The sequence below is a fragment of the Schistocerca americana genome, chromosome 2 (genome assembly GCF_021461395.2).
Source record: "Schistocerca americana isolate TAMUIC-IGC-003095 chromosome 2, iqSchAmer2.1, whole genome shotgun sequence".
In the NCBI taxonomy this organism is placed as follows: Eukaryota; Metazoa; Arthropoda; class Insecta; order Orthoptera; family Acrididae; genus Schistocerca; species Schistocerca americana.
Genome location: NC_060120.1, coordinates 258,721,379 through 258,744,232, shown reverse-complemented (window position 1 = coordinate 258,744,232; position 22,854 = coordinate 258,721,379). Strand labels below are relative to the sequence as shown.

The window sequence follows — 22,854 nt, the reverse complement described above, 5'->3', positions numbered from 1 at the left end:
CGACCGCTTATGGGATGCCGACTCGTGATTCGTCCTTGTTATTGCACAGTCGCTGCCTTTAGTATTGTCTAGTCTTTCGTGCAAGTGTTCGTGAAACTGTGTGTAGCTTGTAATGTCGACTGCTCAGTTATTTTAGTGCTGTCTCCGTGCTGATGTATGACGGTCGGTCGGTTGGTGTGGATCAGCCAGGAAATCTTCGCGCGGCGCAGTGGGCCGGGCGTGCTGGCGGTCTCTACGCAGTGTCGGAGTGTGTGGGAGCTGTTCCGATTGCGACGAGGTTCGTGGCTCACCGAGCCAGGACATCAAAGTTGAGTGATGATTTAATTACTGAAGCCAGTCTGTTCACATTGTGCCGTTGGTTTTCATGGTCGGCTGTTGGGGGTATTCCCGTGAGCAACAGCGAGTGTTCGAGTTGTTAGCCACCATCCGGTGGAGTTTAGCTGTATTTTGGTTATTTGAAGTCCAAATGCACCAGCGAAATTTTCTGCCTTGTGGCAGTTAGCGTTCCGGTTACCTGCCCTGGCCGCTGACGTAAAATTCAGGCAGTGTCCTCCTCTCACCGTGTTATCGCTCTCCATCACGTGCATACTTGGTTGTGGGCGCCTACGCCGTTTACGTTTTGGCTTTGGAGTTCCTTGTGTACTTGTCGGGTGGATCTGTTGACTGACGAGGGACGTTCTCCAGGCTTCCATATGACCAGTGGTAACAATCGAAGGCACCATGATAGTTGTGAGCCACGTTAACATTAGTAAGGACCACCAGTATCCGTTCATGCTTATCGTCTACTCTGATAGCGATTGCATCTTCCAGCAGGTGTCACAAGGTCAGAATCGTGCTACAGGGCTTTGAGGACCTTTTCGGTCAATCTGACTTTGATGTCTTGGCCACAAACTTCGCCCGACCTGAACCTGATGGAACACATCTGGGAAGCGTCTATGGATGAACGGTCTGTAATATTGTATGGGAATTGCGTGACCTGTGCGTACACATCTGCTGCCACATACCTCCGGAAAGACTTCTCGAATCCACGACACGCATAATCGCTATTGCATTGCGTTCAACTACGCTTTTAAGCAGCTGGTATTGTTTTGGTGTCGGCCACTTCGCCTATAGTCGTGTCGGCGTTAAGTTGACCCTGGCAGCTGCAGTGGGCTGGGCGCAGCAGCTTCGCGCTCCCACCTCAACCAGTCTCATAACGCGATTTTGTGGATGTCCCTACGGCAACGCCTCAATGTTGTTACAGCTATATGGACGACTCCGTAGCTCAGTAGTTAGAGCGGCTGAAAGCCATGCTAAGGACCCGGAATTGATTGCCGGCCACGGATTGGGTGTTGTGTTTATCCTCATCATCATTATCGACACGCAATTCGCTGTAGTGGCGTTAAATGAAAACCCATGACCCAGGCAGCCGAACTCCCCGAAAGGGGCCCATATGCACTTTTTTATGGACAGCTATTGTTTTTGTCTGCAGCCGTTTGTAGTTTGCAGCTGAAAAACAGCAACAGCGTTGTTAGCTGACAAGGATTACTGTACGCCGACTCGAGTATAAGAAACAGCGCCTGTTGGATGAGATGAGTCGCGAAGCGGCTCTGCTCTTTCGGGATGGTCTGCGCTTTGGCCTTATTTGTCGTCGTAAAAATGCCCCTCCCCTCCCCTCCCCGCAATTGCTATCGTCTCGTAAAGTCGTACAGGTATCGTTACCCACGTGACCGTCTGATTACCTCTCGAGGGAGATTATGTTTACATTAGCGGAGAACCTGTCCCTCATTTCAGAAGCGTGCCTTCATTTTTATGAGACAAAATTGTCTTCTCGAACGTTGAAGAGGGGATGATTATGTTGTTAAGAACGCCGTTGATCGATGGGTTGGCCTTTGGTTATTCGCTGCAGCTATACTAGCGACTAGTGACTCATCCACAATTCTGCTTCTGTTGCTCCAGACGTCAGGGCACAAGCCTGTTCATCTGGTACTCGCCTCGTCGTATCTGCTCTGGTTGCTGGAATACAATTTCCACACTTATCTTTATTTACATATAATACGGAAGTGTGACTTCCAGACAGCGCGCTGCGCCCTGTCATCGTATGATCCAGATTTCCCAAAAAAAGAAAAGCACGAATTGTTTCAAAATTAGTGGCAAAAATGATGACACTTTGTGACAACCCCCGTCTCTAATCGGGTAAGCAAATGACTTATCGCTTGGGCCTAGTCGGATTAAAAATAAGGCTATTGTTTCCAAAATAATAAATGATTAGCGAGGAAAGAGTACAAATTACTTTTACAGTTAACTTTACCTTCTTCCTAAGTAAATTTTGAATGACGGTTTTGTAATTCAAATCACACACAACATAGACAATGAAAAGTATCATGAAATTTTGAGTAATCCAAAGCAAATCCGTGGAGTTACTTCTAAATTCGGAGCCAGACCAATTGGACGAATTCTGTTCACTAAGCAATTGGTTATATGATAGTAGTTACGTATGCTGACGAAATTCACGGTCCAGTGACATTAATGTGACCACCGCCTTATGTTCCACGTCAACGTGCACCAGCCACTCACAGAAGGCAGGTGGCAGCACTAGCACTGTCGGTTGGGGTGGGGGGTGGGGGGTGGGGGCGGGGGGGGGGGGGGCACGGGCAAAAGAGGAGTCATTGTTGTAATGCGGAAATGAAGCGATTTATCTGACCCCCCCAAAAAGGGCATGGACATTGACTTTCGGACCAAGGGTAGATCCATTTCTGAAACGGCTACGTTTATAAACTGTTCACTTGCCGCTGTAGTTCAACTATACCTTCCATGCAAAATGGCTCTATGCAAAAGCGGCGCCAAGGCAACTGTGGCGCACCACGAGCTAAAGATGACAGGGGTGAACAACGGCTCCGGAGATGTGTACGGGGGAACAGACGTGGAACTGTTGAGTAACTGACCAGCCAGGTGAACCGAAGGGCCACCAAAACTGTCTCCTTAACGACCGTCCGAACGTTGCTGCGTATGGTCCTCCGCAGCAGGTGTCCGACTGGAGTTCTTCGGCAACGAAGGCTGGAATTTGCGCGCCAGTCCCGGAACTGGACGTCTACCGAGTGGCGAAAGGTGGCCTTTTCACATGAATCACGTTTGATGCTCCATCGGACACCCCGCACCCGTCGTTGGAAGGGTCCAGGCCGGAGGATGGATGGTCTAGGGAATGTTTTCGTCGCATTCTCTGGGTGATCCCGTAATTCTGGAATGCACATTGGATCAACGCAAGTGCGCATCTATCCGTGGGGAGCGTGTCCACCCCTACATGTAGTTTCTTTTCCCTCGGCACGGTGGCTTCTATAAGCAGGACAATGCGACGAGTCACACAGCTCGCAGTGTACGTGCGTGGTGCGAAGAGCGTCAGGATGAGTTTACCGTACATTCCTGGTCACCAAACTCTCCGAATTTAAACCAACTCGAGAATCTGTGGGACTACCTCGATCGGGCTGTTCGCGCAGTGGATCCTCAGCCCCGGAACTTAGTGCAGCTGGTCACGGCACTGGAATCGACGTCGCTCCACCTCCTTGTCGGTACCTCCCAGAAACTCACCGACTCACTGCCTGCGCGTCTCGCGGTGTTCCGCGCTGTAAATGGTGGCCATTCAGGGTTTTGACAGTTAGCCAAATCGGTGTAATGGCTCAAATGACTCTCAGCACTATGGGACTTAATTTCTGAGGTCATCAGTCCCCTAGAACTTAGAACTACTTAAATCTAACTAACCTAAGGACATCACACACATCCATGCCCGAGGCAGCATTCAAACCTGCGACCGTAGCGGTCGCGCGGTTCCAGACTGTAGCGCCTAGAACCACTCGGCCACCCCGGCCGGCTATAGGTAGTGTAGTTCGCGCACGAAACCATGAGAAGACTTTACGAAATAAAAAAGAGAAATGTTAACGATAGTTTTAGATTACTGAAGAAAATCAGATGCGATAATTCGGAAAAAAATGCGAATGATCATTAAGGAAGAGGCTAAATGGTCAGCTATCCATATTAGAAAAAAATATGCGTTCGCTCGATATGTTTACCAGCACGGCAAACACAAATAAAAATTCAGAATTTCACACTTTTAAATAATTTGGAAGTCTTCGCATGAAGTAAAAGGAATTAAAATTCAGCGCAATTGCAAGGCCGAAATACGAACATCCAAACAAGCAACAGAAAACACTTCCATCAATCTAAAACTAAAAAAAAACCTAAACTCCGTCCTAACAGGCGTATGGAAGGCTCAACGGTACCGACCGGCCGCCGTATCCTGCTCAGCCCATAGGCGTCAGCACACCGCTCTCCCGGCCGTATGTCAGTTTCCGAGACTGGACCCGCTACTTCTCAGTCAAGTAGCTCCTCAGTTTCCCTCGTTTCCCTCACAAGGGCTGAGTGCACCCCGCTTGCCAACAGCGCTCGGCAGACCGGACGGTCACCCATCCAAGTGCTAGCCCAGCCCGACAGCGCTTTACTTCGGTGATCTGACGGGAACCGGTGTTACCACTGCGACAAGGCCGTTGGCAACTTCCACCAATCAGTCATGAGACAAGAAGTTCAATAAACATTGTTTTAGTCTGCCTGTATTACTGCATTTAAATTATCGTACTATTACTTTAGTAACACTTTCATTCAGATTATGTATCATGTAAACTCTCTCTGATATTTAGATTACTGAAGAAATGGACTGGCTGACTGACTGAGTTATTATTAGTGTACTATTTGGATTGTTTTCGAACAAAACAAAACTGGCATAAATTTCGAAATATATCTTTTCTTTGACACATTACTGAAACTCGGTCCTATTATAATAGGAAAGCTGTAGGATCACAGTCCAATAACACTGATGTTAACGACAAGATCTTGAAATTAAGATTTTACATGACTAGTGTCGTTATTCAGTTACTAAGTGTGTCTTACAACAGCTCAAAGCCAGCCAGATGTGAAAAGTAGTCGGTGTTGCTGGGACGACGCTGTCGGCCTCTGTGCGGCAGTGGTCCATTTGCTTCAGTCATTACCAGAATGCTCTCGCTAATTGTAGGCGATTTTGGCGGAGGATCTTGGTGTTATTTGCAGCTTAATTTATCTGCCTACATCCTTCGCTCCCATTGTGTCTCGGAAAATATGACGTGGCGTCACACTCATCAACTTCTCGTCCTGCACGAGATACACACACCCGACGTAACAATGCACCACTATCATCATAGTTTACTCTCTCAGAAATACGAAAAAAAATAACACCTGGCTTCCCTACCATTGCCCTACAGACAGGGATGCAGTGTAATAATAACTTCTATAAAGTTAGTAAAGTTGTTAAAATTCCTTTTATAATATTCGTATTACACACAAAAATACACGCATTGTTTTGTTCACAGGCGGAATTTCGAATTTGTAGAAAAATAGCATTTTTGTTAGCACAAAATTAGGTAATATTTAAAGAAAATATTGAAAAATATCACGTTTGTGCTAGTTTTACAAATTGTGTTGTATTATTGCTAAATAAATAATTCATTAGAAACGCTCATATGTTTTAAAGTTTTAAAAGAAAACAACAAAATTACATGCAAGACAATTATTTTCCAGTACTGACTTCTGTTGCTTACACAGCTCCCTTCTTGCGGATATGTGTTGCAAAGTTTTCTACAAAACTCCCTACGCTGTTGAAGAAATAGCTGCTCTGTTTTGCAACTGACAAATATGGCTGGTCTTCCAGATGAAATACAGCCACGGTCACCCCTCTTTTTAATACAATGACATTTTTCTATTCTTTTGTTTCAAAGTAAGAATTTTTGATAGCTGTTTGACATGGATGAGTATGAGACGTATTGCTCACATTGTTTTTCACTTTTATAACAGTTTTTGGAAACCATATTACCTCATTTCATTACAAGGGTGTTTTTCTTTTACGAACAAAAGCTTAAACGCACTCTGCTTACCACGCAAACTGTGCGTCCTTGACGCAGCCATTTGGAGCTCCAGAACTGCTTCGCACAAAGATAATGCGCCAGCCAGTCATGAATGTCTGAAACGTTTTCTCCACGATTTGGCACTTGGAAGAAATCTAGGGACTTGAAACATATAAAATTTAGAACGTGTAACGTTTCTATACTTCAAGTAATAATGTTAAAACATTTTATTGTTATTTCGCCGGCCGAAGTGGCCGTGCGGTTAAAGGCGCTGCAGTCTGGAACCGCAAGACCGCTACGGTCGCAGGTTCGAATCCTGCCTCGGGCATGGATGTTTGTGATGTCCTTCGCTGCAGTCTGGAACCGCATGACCGCTACGGTCGCAAGTTCGAATCCTGCCTCGGGCATGGATGTTTGTGATGTCCTTAGGTTAGTTAGGTTTAACTAGTTCTAAGTTCTAGGGGACTAATGACCTCAGCAGTTGAGTCCCATAGTGCTCAGAGCCATTTGAACCATTGTTATTTCATTCATGTTTGGGCCGTGCTAGAACATGTGATGTTCAACACGGTACGTTTTCAGAGTTTTGTCTCAGCGCTCCTTTGTGCCCAGATTTTTTATATTCCCTCAAGCTGTTCCTGTTTTCATAGGCTTTCCTGGCAGGCCTAAAAATTTCCCTGTTTGCTGTATCAAATTGTGTAATTCCTGCTTCCTTGAGGCCTTCTTTTGCTGCAATGATCCCTTTTTTGTTTTAAGTTTTCCTCTGCTTCAAGTCTTTTAGAACTCTGCAAGCAGTGTTGTTAATCTGGTTGGTTCCATTCTTTTAAAATGCCCATAGATCTTTAGAATTGCTATACATTAAAACATTTTATATATTTTATTGTTAAAATCCTAGGCATTTGTGACACCCTGAAAATGGGAATGTAGGCAAATTATATTTTGGAAGGCAGGGGGAGTGGGAGGGAGAGAAAGAGGGAAGGGGAGGGAGGGTGGGAGAGGGGGAGCGAGGGAGGGGGGAGTAAAGGGCCCTTTACACGCCGAGATATTTGCGCCGACTTGTCTGTACAGGCAGTGTTTGCACACACAAATTATTGCGTATGAATGGATTGCTGACATAAAAACTGTCTGTGTTCGGCCTGTGCGGTGTGTGTTGGCGTTTGAACTGACGCAGACGGCACGTGCTGGTCAGAGGAAGTGCTTCAGTATTTCTTGTGCGGCTCGACGTGTTTCCAGAATGATGTGGCTGAACGATGAAGGTAAGAAAAAAAAAATCAAAAAATTTCAAATCGGCATAGCTTCTGCGAAGTGCCAAGTATCTCTATGTTTACTATAAGTTTTTCATAAGCAATTATTGATATGATCATTTCAGTGTCGTTTCTCCTTATATGCAGTGTAACATACTCCAACAACACAAAATGTCTCATCGTCCTAGGTAGTTAAACCGATCCTCTTTTCCAATATTTAGCTCCTGCAAAAGATTAACATGGCAAAGGGTTACGCGTTTTAGGAGCCACTAATTTGTCTAACTTCGTCGTACTGACCTTCCTCTTTTGTAACTTACCAAATAATATCACTAGACAGAACAATTATCTTATAAGCACAGTTATTTAATTTGGCCACGGCCAGAAAATACTCTACACACTCGGACTACTGATTTACGATTGGGCCAAAGCTGCATTGTGGCCGGAGCGTGTGAATGCTAAGTGAGCCCTGCAAAGCAGATGCGCAAGCGGCCGTTGTGAACATGGCCTACTCACAAGGAGAGGTCCCCAGGTGATGCAACCGACTTTTCGCAACCACCTATATGGTGGTGTAGGTTAAGAACCCAGGTATCCCGCTCTGAAACCATTCACCCTGGTGGGCCTTCGTTTACGAGTAACCCCCCCCCCCCCCCCCAAATTTAGCCTGTTCATCTAGAGAATTAATTTAACTCCTCGACTTTCGACTGATGCCGTAGCGTAATGGATCGCGTGACAGGTAGGTAAACTGCACGTGGCGAGTTCGAATATTGTCACGTTCTTACGATATCTCTTATTTTTTGAATTTTATTTTTCTGCAGTTGTTTGCTCCAAATGTAATGTTTTTAAATTTTCTAATCCTTTACCAACCCATTTGAACCATTGTATTAACTTTCTTATTTGCTCTCATTTCTCCATTGGGCTCAAAATCATTGGTGGATATGCAGTTATGTTAATAGCGGACGAGGAAATCAGGAAATTACCAGACAGTAGTATGGAAAGGCTTACCTCATCATAAAAACCCTCGTCACCAGTCTCGCTGTTTAAAATGAGACTATCTTCCTGAACAATAATACTGTCCATCACTAGTGAATCGTTTCCTCTGCGATTCGTTCGCCCATCGCTTTTGCGTTTGCTTTTAGAAAATCGGGTGCGTTTTCAGAAAGGACAGAGCTCTCCTCGTAAACAGACAACGCACAGCGTAGGGCATTCGTAAAAGTTCTCCTCGCTTTTCGTCAAGTTTCTCCATTCGTCCGTCATGACAATTGCTGGTTAACGAATTTACGTTGTCGGACATTTTAAATTCCGCACACTCACAAAACAAATGCAAGATGAAACGCAAAAAATAAACAAAAATGAAATAATTTGTGTTTGGTAACATGATTTTGAGCCCAATGCAGAAATCAGAACGAATAAGAAAGTTAATACAATGGTTCAAATAACTTGACAAACGATTAGAAATTTTAAAAACATTACATTTGGAGCAAATAACTGCAGAAAAATAAAATCTTTTGAAAAAGAAAAATTATAAGATCGTGAAACCATCACCTTTAATTTACCTGTCTCTGCTTTTTCATTTTGTTCGTAGCATTTGGTCGTAGTGGTTGTCACATGACATCTGCTGAAGTTCGTTGTTGAACCCCTCACTCATTTTTTAATTTTTTTTTTATAACAGAGACCAGCCGCCGGCCGTTGTGGCCGAGCGGTTCTAGGCGCTTCAGTCTGGAACCGCGCGACCGCTACGGTCGCAGGTTCGAATCCTGCCTCGGGCATGGATGTGTGTGGTGTCCTTAGCTTAGTTAGGTTTCTAAGTTCTAGGGGACTGATGACTTCAGATGTTAAGCCCCATAGTGCTCAGAGCCATTTGAACCATTTTTAAAGAGACCAGCTAGCTCTCTGACCGAACAGGCTGAGCTACCGTGCCGGCTGTCTCTGATGCTACACATTACCGCTACAGCAGGAGTCGAAAGTTATTGTATTACATTAATGGTCTAGTGGAACAGGCTAAATTGTTTTTCGGCTTTTGCTCGTAGACGAGGGCCCACCAGGGTGAATGGCTTCAGGATGTGATACCTAGGTTCTTAACCTACACCACCATATAGGTGGTTGCAAAAAGTAGATTGCACCTCTCCTTGTCAGACAAAGCTGAGTGTGCAAGGGGCCCTTGAGAAAGTATGACTCTCCCCAAAACCGAACCTTGGATCCGCGAGTGGCAAGAAACAAGGTATAAATCTGAATTCCGCTACCTACTGCCGTCCGTATGTCGTGAAAGAAAGGAGCAAACACAAGTTCCACACGGTCATTGCTTGTGGACTTTAATGTAATTCCTACATATGAGTTATTCGGCTCAGAAACGGCAACTTTCAAATCCCTTCCCCTGTTTAACTGCGACATGTGTGTGTGTCTGCTTGTGCGAATAGCAGATGATGTGAGCGAGGCAAAAGGTCACTGAACTCGTTGGTCGAGGCACACGCAAGCTGCGGACAAGTCTCACGCAGACGCCAGCTGCTCAAATGACGCCAGCCGGCCGCAGGCGGCCGTGGCGTGCGATTTATACCTCGCACGCTCGCCGCATGCATCACGTCGCATAAAGCAGCCCCGGCCGCACTTTATGCTAACGCCGAGGCCCGGTAACGAGCGCAATGCGGCTGGCCGCAGCCAACACCGGTGGAACTGGGGGAGCCCAGCGCCGTCGTGGGACGCGCGTCCGTCCACAGGCGAGTTCCCCCCCCCCCCCCCCCCCCACCACCCCACAACTCAAACAACTTCCTCGAACACTGTGGTAAATCTTGGACGGCACTGACGGGCAGTAATTTTTCCTCGACTACGTCTGTCAGCGCTGCGCACCAATGCCGTCAGCATATTAATGTCCTCGCCACGTCTCCGAGAGTCGTTACATTATCAGTGGGGAGGAGGGAGAGAGTCGGACCTGAAGCAAGTCACTCGCCCTCAGACACGGCACGTATCTCATACGGTGCCGTGTCGCGCCCTCTTCAAATATAGTACCGGTGTGATTTGTGTCGCGCCGCTGGGAGCCGACAGGAAAATTGTTTTTAACCGCCTTCGATGCCCGTTCGATAACGAGCCGTCCTTGGCATGTCGATTCTGTGCTTGCTGCACGGACATGATAGTAGGGATCGATAGGACGTGAAATTCTAGGATTAGACTGTCTCGGTCCTGCCATCCCTGTAATTCAAGGAGTCTGACTTGCTCGGCAAGCATATATCTCACTGCTTAAACGCTTTTACGACTGTCGGAAGTACTGCAAGCACGAGTAATGAAAGACGATGCTTCTAATAGTGACATTTTTTTTTCCCCTCGATGCATTCGTTGTAAGCTTACCGGCATCGATACATCTTTTATGATAGTTGATCGTTTCGGATGGTACTACTTATTATACGCCAACAAACATAGAATACGCAATTATAATTTTTCTCTGCTACGGCCATCTGTTCTGCGTGTGTACAGTGTGTCATGTTTGACGAACCCAATCCGACTGACGCGTATCCGTTTTGCCCCTTACGCAGGAGAACTGGATTATTGAATCAACATTAGCAATTGAGACGAATGCAAAACGTTAAGTGTCTGTCTTACACGGTATGAGTGCACCAGAAGTACTAATTATAAGGCACAGGGAAGACTCGCCGAGGGCTGTCAAGATGCAAGTATTATGTCACAGGTAGTACGAGCAGTATGCAGCCATCACAAATGTCCGAAAACATGGTGCCTCGACAAAACTAAGGACGACATGAAGACATGTCAACCGCTGTATAAAGCGAAAGCCGGCCGGAGTGGCCGAGCGGTTCTAGACGCTGCAGTCTGAAACCGCGCGACCGCTACGATCGTACGTTCGAATCCTGCCTCGGGCATGGATGTGTGTGTTGTCCTTAGGTTAGTTACGTTTAAGTAGTTCTAAGTTCTAGGGGACTGATGACCTCAGAAGTTAAGTCCCATACTGCTCAGAGCCATTTGAACCATATAAAGCGAAAGCACCAGATTTTCAGACAAGCTTCCAAACAAACGGATCTCAAGAAAAGCGATATTGAAGTAAACCGTCAGCACGAATTCTAAATGAAGAAAGACGATATCACTGCGTCTACTTAATTCTTTTAAATCGAAACCCTAGACTTTCCCTATACAGCCGACTTTTTCCTTTAAAATAATCCTGTAATAACAGAATGGTAGTCTAAAACAGTTACCGTTCTTTGGAGCTGTTCCAGCTGTTGATAATTTCCGAGCAGGCGTACGGTTTAATGAGAAACTTAGTGTGTTATTGACATTTAACCCCATAATAGCTGTAACAGGTTAGAAGTTTAATTTGCTGAATGAAGGCGTGCCTCTTGGAGTATCTCAAAAAATAATTCAGATGGCTCTGAGCACTATGGGACTTAACATCTGAGGTCATCAGTCCCTTAGAACTTAGAACTACTTAAACCTAACTAACCTAAGGACAATACACACATCCATGCCCGAGGTAGAAATCGAACCTGCGACCGTAGCGGTCGCGCCGTTCCAGACTGAAGCGCCTAGAACCGCTCGGCCACACCGGCCGGCTTGGAATATCTCCTGGGGGAATAAGCTCCTTCTATTATCCACAACAATGATTCGTCTGGACAACAAAAAGCAAAACATAAAATTTACAAAACTTACATTTATATTGTGATTGCAATCCGCACAATTTATGATATTCTTATTACTTTTATAAGTAATAATGATATAGGTTCTCTGTAAACAATTTACGTACATGCTGGTCTGTATTTGGAGATGATGTCATATTCAGGGTCTAGTAAATTCCATATGTAGACCTGGCCCACAGCACTTAGATGAGATAGACCGTTCATCACGTCATTATGATGCAAACAAACGTCTCCAGCAGCTAACGGGTGGGCGCCGCTTGCAGGTAGTTTGTCGGGTATACGCTAAATTTTCTTTATTATAGTGTTTTCAGTCAAGATTTTTTTTGTTTTAAATGTTGAATTTTTGTGCAGCGTTTGTTTGTACAGGAAATGGATGGAATGAAGTATTATTTAGTTCGACATGTAAGAGTGTTTTCGAAATACCAAAATTTTGAATCACATTTTGAGGGTTAAAGCACTGAAGCTAAATATTGAGATCGTTACCGAACGGATGTCAATTAATTTGACTGTAAATGATACGAATATATTAATAAACGACGTGTATGACTGCCCCATAAAAAGTACGAATGGAAATGTCTGAATATTACATTTATCTCATATTTTTTGAGCACATAATTTCTACGTATGTTATCATCGATAGTGGTAACAGTTCGCCCACTGATGAAGTACAAAGGAATGTTTCGACCCTTGCCATGAGAAGGAAAATGTTTTTAAGGTCAACGACCAAACAAAGATACGCGCAAACGTTTTAACCTCAGTACTTTGACTCTACGACCTTTCTTGCTGGAAGGAACCTAAAAAAATGGTTCAAATGGCTCTGAGCACTATGGGACTTAACATCGGAGGTCATCAGTCCCCTAGAACTTAGAACTACTTAAACCTAACTAACCTAAGGACATCACACACATCCATGCCCAAGGCAGGGTTCGAACCTGCGACCGTAGCGGTCGCGCGGTTCCTAACTGAAGCGCCTAGAACCGCTCGGCCGCTTCGGCCGGCGAAGGAACCTAAACTTGGGTTCTGTGCCATAGGTTTTATTTTCCACCACATTTAGTATCAAGGAAAATGAGGATGTCGCCATTTCAGAGAAATACGTGACAAACGTGATCTGCATCGGACATTCATATTTAAAATACATGCTGTCTGTTTTTTATTTATGACACTACTGTAAAGAAAAGTGACGAAAGATTTTGAGACTACGAAACGTTAACATTCTCTGACTCATTACACCAGTTTCCTGAACAATCAGCGTTTTATGGTATATTGTTTTTTGGTCTTAATATTGTTCCAGTATCTCCACTAGATGGGGCAAAATTTGTAAAACATGAAAGCCAGTTTTGTGTGAAATCGTATGTTATGACTGATATCAAATGTTAAAACGATAATTTAGAATAATTTTGGAAATTACGCAAAAAATTATGTTAATTGTAGTGTTACATATATAACACTAAAACGGGAGAGCACTCAGTTGTTAAAAGCATTAATTAATTCAGCTTTAAATGAGAATCTCAGCACGCCAGAGAAATTCTGTGATGTGTGTAAAATCCAGTATGGAATATTGACAATATTGTGAAAAGGATAACAGCTTTTGTTACTTTTGATGTTTTATTATCACGTCTGCGTGGTTTTCCCTTCCGCTACAGCTGTGGCGACTTATTTGGCACGTTAAATAGTGTAGATATTGCATTACATACAAGTTTTCTACGCTCCATATCCACTGATTAGACTGGAAGTCCAGTGAAGAAAACTTCACGTGTTGATTAGATACACGACGCCTTTCTGCAAAACATCCGTTCTTCTACTGTTTACTAGCAAGTTTTTGTTCTTAAAAGAAAACGAGATTCTTCATTAAGTATCTGTAGGTTACAAGCGAATAATAAATAAACTTTTCTGCAATAAACCGTTTCGTAGTTCCCAGTGTCTTTAGGAAACGAAAGAAAGACAGATGTGGTGTCATTTTATAATTATATCGTTTTTTATGGCACTACATAAGCTCCCTATTGCAAAAACTACCTTATAAATCAGTTTAACTGATACTATTCGCACTAATCCGATATCGTATTCCGAAGTGTAGCCTGCTGGCCGCTTGGAGCGCTGCTGTCGCATATTATAAAAAAAATGAGCTTTAGTGTCGCGACTGTATAAGATTGTGGTGAGTAGCAACTATCCTTTTCATGATATTGTGATGTAATTGTCTTTGCTGGGGATTGTGAAAAGTCAGAGGCGCCTCTCTCTCTCTCTCTCTCTCTCTCTCTCTCTCTCTGTGTGTGTGTGTGTGTGTGTGTGTGTGTGTGTGTGTGTGTGTGTGTGTGTGGGTGGGTGTAGAGTTGAGCTAGGCATCTGGAAACTGCAGCCGTTATGAATTTACTGCTGGAAACAAGCCTATTATGAATGGACAAGCCCGAGAACCGAACACTCATACACTGCAAGCCTCTCGCCGCCTGTGTTAGAGAGAAATACTGGACAACGGTTTGGATGCGATTACCAACTTAACTTGCCAAAATAAGGAGAAACATATCTGAGTCACTCTGCCTGAATACTACCCGATTTTCTTGTCAACAATTTCCCACGCCCTGTTTTCTCAGTGTGATATGTTTTTTGTTTACTTACTACAAATTTTTTCAATGCATATTCGTTCGTTTGCCACAGCAGACGAACGTGATTTTTCTTTGTTAATAACTTAACGTAAACAATGCATTCATGCAGCAGATCATAATTCAGCGATCGCATATTACTGGTAACCTTGTACTTCACTAACTACATACATTCAAGTGAACTTTATAGCTATGCATTTATGACAGTAATGAAATGTACCAAAAAGAGAGTTGGTTGCATACACTGGACGCAAATATATTATGTAGAATCAAGATTCATTGATATTTAAATTCAGTCAACAGCATGCCAACTAATTTTGCGGAACATTAAACAACTGCGATTGTTGATTACCTTCAGGTACCACAGCATTAACAGTTTAATAGTCTGTATATGACAAGAAAACGTTCAGTTTCTGAACTGATAACCATTATGAAATATAGATAGATGCCAATTGAAAAAAAAAAATCACTAATCATTCGATACAGACGCTAACGTCAACTCTAAAATTTGTTTCGCAGTTATTAGTTGTTTTACTTTATAATTAATCTGTTCAGTACCACCATTTAACCTACATTTACCGAAATAAACGGGAAGAAAACGTCTCGCAGGTATAATTTGATAAATTTCCCAAGATAAAAATCTGTCGTCAACGAGTTAATGCTGTTTGAAGTAGAAAAGTACGATCTTTGTGCCCGTATATTCGAATATGTAGTCTGTCTTGCCCATTGATCTCACCAAGCACAGAGTAGGAATATCTATGGACAGAGCATAGCGTGCTGCTCATGTCGCCAATGTTACACAGGAAACGTCACGTTACTGTACTATAACGCTGTTAGCTTACATTTTATGTTAAGACCGAAACTATACTATTAGACCTCCTCTTATTTGCCCTGTTTTCACACATTTATTGTTGCTGCTACGGATGTAAGTCAAAACACTCAAAGGAGAAAAACATATTTTTCATAGTAGAGTATCAGAAATGTCTAATTACAGTTATCACACTAGCACGAGACTCTTTATCTGTCGAAAAATATCCAAGCACAGTGTAACAAAGGCTTCCTATTGCAGGGCTAAATTATGCGAACGTATCATCAAATATTTGTCGTGCTAATGCCAGATAAATCTGCTGGTGTGGAACTGTGCTGTCAGACATCACTGTAGACATATCGAGCATTTTAAGATGACAGACTGAGTCATTTCTTTCGAATTTTAGAAACCTCCAAATCATTGTGCGTATTTTCACATTGTCACAATAGGAAACTGTAGCAGTAGCACCTAGAACGTGAAAATGAGTACGTGAGATAGATATTGTAGTTTCCCTGAGGATGAATGAAGATTAATGATTTGGCAGCAAAAAGTGAAAAAGGAAGAATTTAATTGCTGCTAATTTGCACTTTTACTTTTGCACACTAGGAAGACATTTCGTGGACCGTCAACTCATAATTTAGTAAAATAGAGACTCAGTGATACGATGAAATACAGTAACAGAAGTGGGTGTCCCGTCTTTATCTGTAACAAAAAATTAGCGGCATCTCAGCTGTGACACTTGTCGCAAAGAACCGAAATGTGTTGGCATTTTTTTCGAAGCTGTAAGCTAATTCCAGAAACGAATGGAAATAGCTAAGATGCCTATGAAACGCTTGTAATAAATATGCGCTACTTTTAACAGGAATCTGCGTTTACTGAAGATATAACGACATTCAAAATCTGCAGAACGCTTCCAGAAAAAGTTAACGCCGTGTCATAGTCACGTGTTTGGGGACAAATATTCTGTTCCGTGCACTTGAACGCTCACTCCATGGATATTTCCACTCTTAAATCGCCGTTGTTAGTAGTTATAACTACCGTATGAAATTACTGCATACTTGAAAGACTATGGACAACGAAACATACATGAATATTTTTTTATAATAGTAAGTAACATACAAAACAGATTCAATTTCAAACGCTGTCGCATACAAGAGAGAGTAACTGAAGATATCTGAGCACCTCAGTTTAACCATAAAGAGAAGTATTAGTGAATATTAATTTTTCACTAGTGTAGGGAAAAGTCAGATAAGTTTTGCCCATCGTTCGGAAGCGCCTACATTGCGGGGTGCTGCTAGGTCAGTTCAGATAGAAAAGTTACGCTTCAGAGAGTTGAAAGAAATCGTTTGAGCTGGGGCAGTTGATTGGTCTGAACATTATAGGCACGATGACGTTATATCACAGTTTTTAAACTGGCGGACCTCACATCCAACAAATTAATGACCAGCAAATACTTTTGAACTGATACAATGTTTATGTACCGTGATAGGTTAAGTACATTTCCAGTCATACTACACACATTGGCTAGTACCACACGATAGAAAAACGTTGCCCTCCTGGTCGCCAGAGACAGAATGCATGCTCGTCGCTCTGCCTAGCAATTCATGAACCTACTGGAAGACGTCACGTGGTATCACGACGTATGCGGTACCACTGCCTACTGACGTCACACTGTGTGCACACTCAACGCGCTAGATTCTGATAGTAACGGAGTCACAACAAACTTCTACAGTCTGGAAGTCAAAGTTCGCGGCAGTGGCATGACCCGTAGCATAATTAAAGTGCAAGGTTTGGGCAAAAATGTGGAAACACTGTGAGAAATGCATACTTGAACATAAATGCGGATGCTTGCCGAACTTTCAGGTTACGCTGTTGTATTTCAACGCGAGCGACACCTGTGCAGTGTCCTCAATACAGTCGTGGACAGAACAGTGTTACGTGTAGCTGCTAGTGCATTACATCGGAACGAGGTGCATTGGGCAAATTGTTAGTGTTCGTATGATAGGTGTTTCATAACCAACGTAGCCAAAGTGTTCGGAGTTTCCAAGAGACATCGTATCTAAGATTTATACTGCATACAGGGAAAGCGGGTAACATCATCCGCCAAGTCACAACACGAACGAAAATGTGTGTTGAGTGATTGTGACAGACGGTGATTGATGAGGAATGAGACGAAATATAAGTGAACAATAGCTGCAAAATTCACCGAAGAAGAGAATGTCACACTCGCGAACCCTATCAGCAGCAAAAGAACGCGACGGGAATGCCGGAAGTTGGGGTTTGCAGGGCGAGCTGGAATTCCGAAATCACTCATCGGTGATGCAGATTCCCATAACAGGAAAACGTGATGAGTAAGCCATAAAGCTTGGGCTCTAGAGCAATGGAAGAAAGTCACTTGGTTGCATGAGTTTTGTTTCACACTGTTTCCTTCTTCTGGCCGAGTTTATGTCCCAACAGTGAGACATTCCGGGGTTTTGGTGATGATTTAGGTGGTCTTCCGTGCGCCCCTTGGTTACTGTGAGTGGTCGAGTTACTGGCTAGGATTATGTGGCCATTTTGGCGGTTCAAGTCCATCCCATGGGACAATATTTGTCCTCCACAGGTGATGCTGTGTTTCAGGACGACGGGGCCCCCAGTTCACACAGTTCTCATCGTCCAGGACTTGTTCTGTGAGCACGAGGCAACTTTGGCCACCGCACAGATCGCGACATTATTGAACCTTTCTGGTCTACTTTGGAGAGAAGACTGCTTGATTGCTATTCATCTCCATCATCGTTACTTGAGCTTGCGATTATGTTGGAGGAAGACTGGTGTAATATTCTCTTGAAAAACCATACAGGACCTGTAGTTGTCCATTTCGAGACGACTGAAACCTGTTTTGAATGCCAACAGTTTTCCTACACCGTTTTAGACAACGTAATGCGTTGTGCTTTAGTATTTTTGTCCAGCCCTTGTAAAATGAAAAATTCGTGTAAAAGACGTAGACAAGATGTATACCTACAATTGATGTAGGAAGCAAGTGCAAGTCAATCGTCATTTCACCGAATGCAGTGTGACAATGGGGTGTCATACGCACTTCCTTTCACTTAGGGTGGAAATTAAGACAGCGAGGTCGCATTCACGAGGTCGGTAATTCAGGTCCCTGTCCGGCCGTCCAGAATATGAAAAGATAAATTGTATAACGTCAACGACGCAGTCGCTATAGACGTATCATAAATTCGGGGTGGGGAAGATTAGGAAAGGGAATCGAACGTGTCCGTTTCAAAGCAACCATTGTGGAATTTGCCTTAACGGATTTAGGAAAACATCTGCAAAACTAAACTTGGATGGCCGGACGCGGATTTGAATCACCGAAAGTGAGTCCAGTGTTTTAACCTCTGTCCAGCCATGACGATGAGGGTTTTAATGGTTTCCCTATAGGGAAACGATTAAAAACCATTTCCGTAAGCGTTATAACGCTTACGGAAATGCTACGATGGTTACACTGAAAAGGATAAGGTCGACATCTGTCTGCATTTTTCCACAATGGGACCCTCTCCTCATCTGTGATGCCTTTGTTGTCGACGGGGCGAGAAATCTCCCTCCCTTACTACTATTTCCGGCTCTACCTTCCTCCTCTACCATCCCGTATCCTAGATATGAGCATTATATCACTTTTTCCCTCATTGCTGTGTTTTCCAGAGGATGTCCAGAGAAAATTAGAAAAAATCAGAAGGCCACCGCTGTGGAGGCTATAGATCGCGCTTTTAGAGTTCGGGCAAAGTGTTAAGTACGTCAGCAAGGTTAGCTAATGAAGTGGAATATGATTCACTAAAAATGAAAAAGTCGATGCCAGTACATACGGGGTGACAATTATTGAACTATATGAAATAAAATCGTCACAACTTCTGAACGGGTGCGTTAGGGCGTTCAAACTGCGCGGTTGCCCGCGGGCCATGAGTATGCGCATACTTGGTTTGGTTTAGCGACGAAACCCACTTTCATTTCGATGGGTTTGTCAATAAGCAAAACTGGCGCATTTGGGGGACTGAGAATCCGCATTTCGCTATCGAGAAATCCCTTCGCCCATCAACGGGCTACTGTGTGGTGTGCAGTGTTCAGTCACGGAATAATGGGTGCAATATTCCTTGATGGCACCGTGATTACCCAATGTGTTTGGATTTCATCCCCGTTATTCAAAGTGACCCTGATTTCCACAAGGTGTGATTCATGCAATACGAATCTCGGCCCCACCGAAGCAGGAGAGTGTTTGATGTCCTGGAGGACCACTTTGGGGACCGCGTTCTGGCTCCGGTGTACCCAGAGGCCACTGGCATGGGCCTCGACAGGCCGCCATATTCTCCGGATCTGAACACATGCTTTTTGTGGGGCTATATTAAACACAAGGTGTACACCAATAACCGCAAAACCATTACTGAGCTGAAAATAGTCATTCAGGAGGTCGTCGACAGCATCGATGGAAGAATCCTAAGGAAATGCAATCCGAAAACAAAGGAAGCTTGTTTGCCCACTGCTTGAATACTACTCAGCAATGTGGGATCAGTACCAGATAGGGTTGATAGAGAAGATCCAACGGAGAGCAGCGCGTTTCGTTACAGGATCATTTAGTAATCTCGAAAGCGTTACGGAGATGATAGATAAATTCCAGTGGAAGACTCTGCAGGAGAGACACTCAGCAGCTCGGTACGGGCTTTTGTTGAAGTTTCGAGAACATACCTTCACCGAGGAATCAAGCAGTATATAGCGCCCTCCTACGTATATCTCGCGAAGAGACCATGAGGATAAAATCAGAGAGATTGGAGCCCACACAGAGGCATACCGACAATCCTTCTTTCCACGAACAATACGAAACTGGAATAGAAGGGAGAACCGATAGAGGTACTCAAGGTATCCTCCGCCACACACCGTCGGTGGCTTGCGGAGTATGGATGTAGATGTAGATGTTCCGCCACTTCAGCGGGTCATGCAAATTTCGCTATTCGTCTGCGCCACATCATCGCCAATGATGGCTGACATATTGAACATGTCATAACCTAAATCTGAATATAAATACTGGCGTTTACATGTCGAATAAAGTGTGTGCACGCCATAGTTTGTAACGTATCTACGTTTTTTTCATATAGTTCAGTATTGTCACCCTGTATTTTATGTTCAATGCTCAAGTTTCCTAACGAAACTGTTTTCATTCTAACAGTACGAAGCTGAGCCGACACGTGTAACAGCGCGCCTCGAGTCCGAAATCCGTCTGTCAGACAAGTACAGCTGTGGGTTACGAAAGTGCTCGCAAAGTGGAACCAATGATTAACTTATTATGAAGAGATTGGTTTGCCGTTTAATTAACAGCGCAAGTAGTTTATCTCTAACATTCGCGGCGGAAATAAGAATACGGCTAGGGCAGTCATCATCAATAACGTTTGTTCTGAGAAAACGATAATTAGGTGTCACTGCCTCCGCCAGCGCGCAGTTGCAGGCTTGTTTGTTTGTTTGTTTATGTGTTCCGCCTGGCACGCGGACGGGTCGGCGCCAGCCCACGCGACAAATTCGCCGCCGTAATAAACATTAGATAATTAGTCGCTGTTGGCGAGCTCGTCTGTTTGCTGATTCACGATTACGGGCGGGCTCGTATGTTTATGCAAATGGCTGTAAGTAAGATTATGAATGGTTCATTTTACTTTCAACTACGACATGCTAATGGAATAAGCGGCCGCCGCATACCTGGGCGCTGGCTTCCATTTCCCCCGGCCGTGTCACAGGCCGAGGGAGGGGCGAGCGATTATCGCCGCAGCAGAAGGGATTCGGCGGAGGAAAGAGTCCCCGTTAAGCCCGGGGCCGGGTTTGTTCTCGGCGGACACAATGGCCGCTTGTTAGTCAGATGCGTATCAGCGGCGCACAATTAGAATACAAAGTACAAGGCGCTAACACACGGCGCCGATGACTATCGAGAGACAGCCGCCAGCCCGACGCGGTTCAAGCTGACGCGCGCGCGAATGAGGCGCCGTGACAGAGACGCAGGTCGCGAGTCGCGCTCGCGGGCACACACCGTTGTCTGCCAACGCTGCCTCCCTTTCTGCGGAAGGACTGCCAACGTGACGGAAAAAAATACTCGTACTTAAAATTGTGAAAGTAGATGTTTGAGATTACATCCGGCGCCCCTTCGTAAGACAGTTGGACAACAACGGGCTCTACAGGATTAGCGAACTTGGCGCTTGTATACAGCTCTTAAGTTTCTCAGCTGGAAAGCAGCCTCCGTGGACTAGTGACTATAGTCGATGCCTGCTAACCCGGATGTCCCAGATCCGATTCCCTTAGAGAAAGGTTTGGTTGAAAGATCTGTAGAGGACTCCACTACCAACTCCCCACCGCTCGCCCTTCAGATTTAGTGGTAAGGCGGCCCAGCGCACAGATCGTCAGACGCTGAACACAGATCAAGCATGAGGACATGGAAGAAGGTGTACTGAACTGTGGAAAAACAGCAAAATAGAAACAGTGAACGGTTCAAGGATAACGAGTGCAACATTGAGTGAGGCGAATAGCGGCAGCGTGGTGGGCAGGTCCCAAATAAGCATCGAGAAGGCGGCCGCGAATCCGGAAAGTCCGGAAGTCTCCATACCTTCTGTCTCCATGTTCAGAAATGTGTTCCGGAAGCAAACCATAAGTCTTATAGCCTGGGAGGGGCCTTTTCTTTTTTCTTTTTTTTGTAACGATTCTTTTACGCGAAGTCAAATAATTTTAACATTGTGTAATGATCTAGTAGAAAGCGTCGGATGCTCTTTAAGGCTATTCGCAGATGATGCAGTTGCCTACACCAAAGTAGCAACGCCTGAAGATAGTAAGAATTTGCAGAACGACATGCAGAGAAATGATGACTGGTGCAAGTTCTGGCAGTTGACCCTGAACGTATAAAAATGTAACGAAAAGAAATCCACTACTGTACAGCTACACTATTGATGACAAGCAGCTGGAGACAGCGTCTGCCGTACAATATCTGAGCGTCACTATCCAGAGCGACCGTAAATGGAATGACCACAGCCGGCCGGTGTGGCCGAGCGGTTCTAGGCGCTTCAGTCTGGAACCGCGCGACTGCTACGGTCGCAGGTTCGAGTCCTGCCTCGGGCATGGATGTGTGTATGTCCTTAGGTTAGTTAGGTTTAAGTAGTTCTAAGTTCTAGGGGACTGATGATCTCAGATGTTAAGTCCCATAGTGCTCAGAGCCACTCGAACCATTTTTTTTTTTGAATGACCACATAAAACAGATAGTGGGAAAAGCAGATACCAGACTCCGATTCATCGAAAGAATCTTCAGGTAATGTAACTCATCCACGAAAGAAGTGGCTTTTAGGTTGTTCGTTCGTCCGATTCTTGAGTAATGCTCATCTATCTGGGATCCCTATCAGGTAGGACTGATAGAGGAGATTGAGAAGATCCAGAAGATCCAAGGAAGAGCGGCGCGTTTCGTCACGGGAACGTTTAGCTGGCGAGAGAGCGTTACGGAGACGCTAAACAAACTCCACTGGCAGACGTTACAAGAGAAACGTTGTGCATCACGGAGAGATTTGCTATTGAAATTTCAGGACAGCACTTTTCAGGAGGAGTCAGACAACATATCACTTCCCCCCACATACATCTGACGTATTGACCACGAGGAGAAAATTCGAGAAATTAGAACCAATACAGAGG

At 44.4% G+C, this 22,854-nt stretch overlaps 1 protein-coding gene and 1 pseudogene across 1 annotated transcript in view; both read right to left on the bottom strand.

Annotated features, from left to right (window-relative positions):
- LOC124593941 (frizzled-4) overlaps positions 1–22,854 on the bottom strand; it is a 468,332-nt gene that overhangs the window by 230,891 nt on the left and 214,587 nt on the right. The window lies entirely within an intron of this gene.
- On the bottom strand, positions 4,405–4,522 carry LOC124597549 (annotated as a pseudogene).